The sequence below is a fragment of the Meleagris gallopavo genome, chromosome Z, assembly GCF_000146605.3.
Source record: "Meleagris gallopavo isolate NT-WF06-2002-E0010 breed Aviagen turkey brand Nicholas breeding stock chromosome Z, Turkey_5.1, whole genome shotgun sequence".
In the NCBI taxonomy this organism is placed as follows: Eukaryota; Metazoa; Chordata; class Aves; order Galliformes; family Phasianidae; genus Meleagris; species Meleagris gallopavo.
The window spans coordinates 22,772,662-22,778,664 of record NC_015041.2 but is presented as its reverse complement, the minus strand read 5'-3'; positions in this window follow the sequence as shown (position 1 = coordinate 22,778,664).

The following is a 6,003-nucleotide window of genomic DNA, read 5'->3' as shown; positions in this document are numbered from 1 at the left end:
AAGGGGGAGACAATGCAATTGCGCAATGCTAGAAGAAAAATGGTGTGTACATTCTGTGCAGAGTTTCTGTGCTAGAAACTTAAACGAATTGTTCCTTTTCGGATCCCATTAAGAAGCTCTGGTTAAATTAATCTTGAGGCTCTGCATGACTCCTGCTATTGAAAGTAAAAACAACTTGGTTTCTCTGTGCTGCTAACACAGCAGCACCTCTAGGGATCAGATCTGTCATTTAGAATATGCCTGTATTGTATCTACTGGAATGAAGTCAAAAGCTAGACTTAACTGACTACAGCAATATAAACACATAATAGTGAGAGAATTCAAAACAAGCATTTTGTTACAAACATCATAGGATCTACATCTTTAAGCTCAATATGGATATTTTTTCCAAAGCTAAGAACATAAAGACTATAAAAACTAACAGTAGTGTTTATGTTAGGAGGTCTCCAAATACTTGCAAAGGAGACACTTCTCCAAATATAACATGCTAGCCAAAAACACTGTAACCAAGTCACAGAGATGGAAAAACTGCAAGCTAAAGTAGAACAGCTACAAATTATATGGCAGGTAAAATTGGCTTCATCCTCAGTTCTTACAGTAATGCATTCACCTATGTCCCACTTCCATATATTTTTACTGAAAGCGTCTGCAAGCTCTCACTATAACATTATTTTCCAAGAAAAAGGAAAGTATTGTTAAAAACAGAGCTATGTCCTCTTTTTGCACCTCTGGAGATTTTTTTCAATACACCCTTAGCTATTTTGTTGTCTAAAATATAGGGTACTCCTTTTGCAGCTCACATGAAATCCAAGAAAAAGAGGATATCCATCTATCATTCATTTTCTGGACTAGAAAATATGTCCATCTTGTATGTACTCTGGACCCTGTTTGCACACATGCTGTAAATCCTAACACATGTTCTTGTTTCATTTTATAAGAACCAATAGAAGAGCTTGTATCCACTGGCTTTTTTTACTGCTCTATAAAGCGTGCCTGTTCTGTAATCAAAGTTTGTGATTAAAAAAAAAGAAGAAATGAGCCTAAGGAGGCTAATTTGTACGTCCATATTTATCAATCATCCCATTCTGCACAAAGGAGTCTGCATTTGACCCTGCAAAACAAGATTTCAGACTATTTTTGTCTTAACAGACTACACTGCAAACAGCTGTTTTTCAATATCATAGACTTGTTTTAAAATAAGGAAAATCAGCATTAAACAATGTACCATACCTAGCTTGGCAAAGCACTAGAACACATTAGTGGAGCACAGCACAATCTGAGTTTCTGGACACACAAATACTGAATAGATACTGTAGGGCAAGTTATAACATAGTAAATAAGTAAATTTATATATAGTATATAAAAGTATAGTAAGTAAGTATATTTAGTAGGATCTCTGAGTTTCATCTTCTACTAACCCCTTTCTGTCTAGGAGATCTGGCTGCCTATGAGCCAGAACTTTATTCGTGGGACTGTACTTCATTGGATTACTAAGTGATACAAACACACTTTTTCTTCTCTTCCTCCAAGATTTACTCCCTTCCAGGGCTACACAGAAGCGGTTGTAGCCGTGCTCCATGTCCAGATCTGCTGTTCCAGATCCTAACTGCCCTAAGAGCAAGGCACAGCCACATTAAAGCTGCTAGGTCTGCCTCCAGCTGAAAAAAGGTAGAAGTGAGAGGCACAGAACAAATAGGTGGCATAAAGCAGCTCCCATAAAGCTCAGTTACAAGTGTCTGAGAAGGACGGAAGACAAAATCACTACAGAAATGCATATGGAACCCAGGGGCAGCTTCTAATCAGCTAACAAAATATGCAGACGAAACTAATTCCTATTTTCATCTTGCTGTATGTTCACTTTAGGGAATCATACCCAGGAGTGAGAGAGCCAAATGCTTATTCAGTGAAAGCACAGCACCACCTACCGCTAAAGTCAAAGCTTCAGCGGGGAAAAGCAGCTTTTAATGCCTTGTCAGATAATACTGCTAGCTCTAAGAAAAAGAAAAAGGAAGAGGAAGAGGAAGAGGAAGAGGAAAAGTATATACTTAATTATCTTGATTATTAAAGAAATCTCTAACATAAAACTTTCAAGAGTTCTATGCCATGGGTGTTGTGTGGTTACTGCTACTAGGTATTTCTGGGCCACTTCAATTACTTCACTTTCCTATTAGTACTTAAATATTACATACTATTAATACTTATTAGATGCTTCTCTAGAATATCTTTTTGAGCTTGTACAAACAACCATTTTAGTGTAATATAAAACAATGGAGGCAAAAGTATCTGCAATATGTAATTTGTCACAGTGATGTAAAAGATGTTCTAATTGACAGTAATTTAACCTCAAGCATATAGTAGTTCTGATTGTATGGCTCTGCCTTTTGTTCATAATGTATTCACGGTTCTCCAGGTATCTTCCTGTACTATACCTTTCCTGATTCACTAGTCTTCTTCTGTTGGTGTGCTCTACTGCCTTGAAACCTCACCTCTCTGACTAAACACTGCTGTACCCTCAGGCATGGTCCACTTCCATCCTCATAGCTCAGAAGTAAGAGTGTCTAGCCAGCAAACTCAAACTTGGTTTATGTGCTATGCTGCCTTGTCACATTATCAGCTGGAGTTGTGCTGGGATTATAGATTTTATTTCCTCAGGATGCAGCAAAGAAGCAGGGTGCCCTAAATACCTAGTTATCATCAGGAATCTTTTCAGGAAATTAGTCTTGCACTGCTCTCAGAGCTGTCTCATAAAAACTAGTAGTTACTTCTGAGTCTCCTTTTCTGAGTTGCACCCTCTCTGTACATGTACAAAGAATCTCCAACACAATAAAAAGTTTTGCACTAAAAAAAAACCTTTCATGGCTCAGAGTTACATGACGGAGGACATTCAGATGCAGGAAGATAAGAAGCTCATTCATATTTGTGAAGACTTCTACTCTGAGAAAAGAAGAAAAAAATGGAGCTATTTTAGGGTCAATGTTATTTAGTAGAAGGCCAGAATTATGTGGCTGTTTGATCTATAGTGATAAAGATCTATGGATCTCTAGGTATGGATCCTAGAAGTGTAAGAAATTCTCCTTCTGCTTGAATAGCCCTTATTCTTCTCTGCTCAGCAAAGTGACTTCTTCAGATCCTGCACCATCCTGCTTTGTCCTATCCTGCAAAATATATTTGCAGACATGGACAACAAAACCCAAGAAAGCAGCAGGTAATGATCAGGCACCAATCATCACTAAAGAACAACCTGTTTAAGAGCCCTTACTTGATTACTCAATTCAACCTTTTTCCCCTCTGACATCTCATGCAATCACTTGAATGCCAAAGAACCAGGACTGATGAAACTAAAGATCCTGAAGAAGCAATGCATTTGGGTGCAGCACTTCTACACCCAAACAGCACAATTCCATGCCTCAGAATCCCCAGATAACTGTGAAAAAAATACACAGAAGACCACAAGGAGTTTTACAATCATCCAATAAGTACAGTAAACTATAATGTTCCCGTATCTGACATATGCTGTCACTTTCTTCTAACATCTGTTTTTCACACCTTCAAGGAGCTTAAATACTGAAGTCACAGATTTGACTCAGTATTATAACTGTCAGTCAGATTTTCTTGTATTCAGGTAGTACAGCAAACATTAGACAGTAGCGCACAGTAAGGCTGGCAGCACAGCTCCCTTTACAAAACAATATGCACATATTACATATGTGTATGTACATATGTGTACTGTGTCTACAGTTTGCCTTGTATCTAGTTCTTATATTTACACTGATCATGCTTCTGGCATGTGCATCCATTCACAAATCATCCTTGCTATTATTTGAAGCAGTTTTGTCCTGTGGTCAAGTTACACCAGTTAAACATCCTGTTTTGGTTAGCTCTCATCCCTAATTACTTCTGTATGTCAACATCAATACCAGCATTCTCGGCATACAGTTCACACACAGCTTCTTGTAATCTCAAGTGTGAGCACTCTCTGGTCACATACAGGATTTCTAGGCTGCTGAGGGTTTCCAGCCTACTAGACCTTATACCTCTTGGACATAAAGGATGTCCTTAAATAAATAAATATTAATTTTTTAAAAAAAATAAAAAGAATCTGTACTAAGTCACCAGGTGGAAAAAAAAAAGATAATGTCCAGTAAAAAGTGGACATACAACCACTATACTGAAGATCAAGTATAACTTACATGAAGAATTTACAGTGCAAGTCACTTCCTGGTCGCTGTTTATTTTCAAGCTGCAGAATCTTTGAAGGCTTTCTTGTTAGAAAGTTAATGTGAGCAGCTCCTTGTACCGTGAAATTATAATCTTAACCTTACTCTGCCACAATACCTCTTTGTTGGCAAGTCCTTAGTTAAGTACCATACATCATTTACCAAGACAGTAAACCATTGCATGCAAAGGTACTAGTCAGACTCATCTGCAAAGCATTGCATGCAAAGGTACTAGTCAGACTCATCTGCAAAGCAATCTGATTACATACTGGAACAGCTGAACTGCTTTTAGCCACTATGAAAGTATTTATTTGTGACACAAGCCATTTTCATTTAACTTAGAAATTTATCTTAGCTTTTAAATTGACTTCTAAATAATAGAAAAATCACACTTACTGCTAACTTTCTTAAAGCTTCTTAAAAAAAAACCACTGGACAAGCTTTAACATACTCTGAAAATGTCTTCAAGAGATACCAATGTGAAATTATTGGTATGGTCTCTATTCACAGCCTCAACAGTAATTCCTCACTACACTGGCCACAGAATATTACTGATAAATCACTATTTCCTCTCTCAGTCTCTTTGCTATTTCTCAAATAAGAAGGGGAGTGAACCGCGGAGACTCTGTGATAAACCCCTCTGCAGATCTGAAAACACTGATGAGAGCACTACTCACTTATAAGTGCCTACTATAGCCAGAGCACAATATGAAGATTGGAGAGCCATACTCAATAACCTGAAAGTACCTTTACCACTTTCTTGAATAAAAAATATTTCTATCCAGCCCACTGCTTTGATTAATCAAGACACTTCAATGTCAAAACTTTTTTTTTTCCTCCCCACATCTAGTGGCCGTGTGCATATTTTTGTGTGAAGGTATCTGTATAAATCTGTTGCAGAATCACAGAATCAGAATCACCAAGGTTGGAAAAGTCCTCCAAGATCATACCATCCACCTATCATCAATATCTCCCACTAAACCATATCCCTCAGTACATCTGAATATTTCTTGAACTCCAGGGCCAGTGACTCCACCACCACTCTAGGGAGCCCATTCCATTGCCTGATCACCTGAATCTGCTCTGGTGCAACTTGAGGTCATTCCTATCTAATCCTATCCCTAGTTACATGGGAGATGAGGCTGACTTCCACCTCACCACAACCTCCCCTCAGATAGTTGTAGAGACTTAGTATCTCCGGTGAGCCTCCTTTTCTCCAGTCTAAACAATCCCAGCTCCCTGAGCCACTCCTACTAAGACTTGTGCTCCAGATCCCTCACCAGCTTTGTTGCCCTTTTCTGAACACACTCCAGGGCCTCAATGTCTTTCTAGCCAACCCCAGCTAGATTCATGTCACGTCATGTCATGTTTAGCAATTGTCATTTTTTAAGACTTCTCTGAAGAAAGCGTTAGACTGCAACTGATTAACAATTTTAACCTTATAGAATGCAAAAAGCATCTCTAACAGAAAGGAGATGCAGTAAAGATTCACCTTTGCACTTAAGAATTTTTTAAAATTTCAGCAGAAATGCAAAATAGGACTCCTAGTAATCATTTAGTAGGTATTTATGAGCTATAATATTACACAAGTCTTAACAAACATATGTAAGAGCACATCCCTTTCTTAGGACAAGTTTACAGTGTAAGCAAGAAGTCTACAATAAAAACGAAGACTGATCAATCATCAAAATCCATACTTCTCAGAGGCATATAAAATATACAGCACACGCTAAGGATAAAGCATGATAGCTTTCCACATTCAAGACTTGGAACTGATACCAAAGCA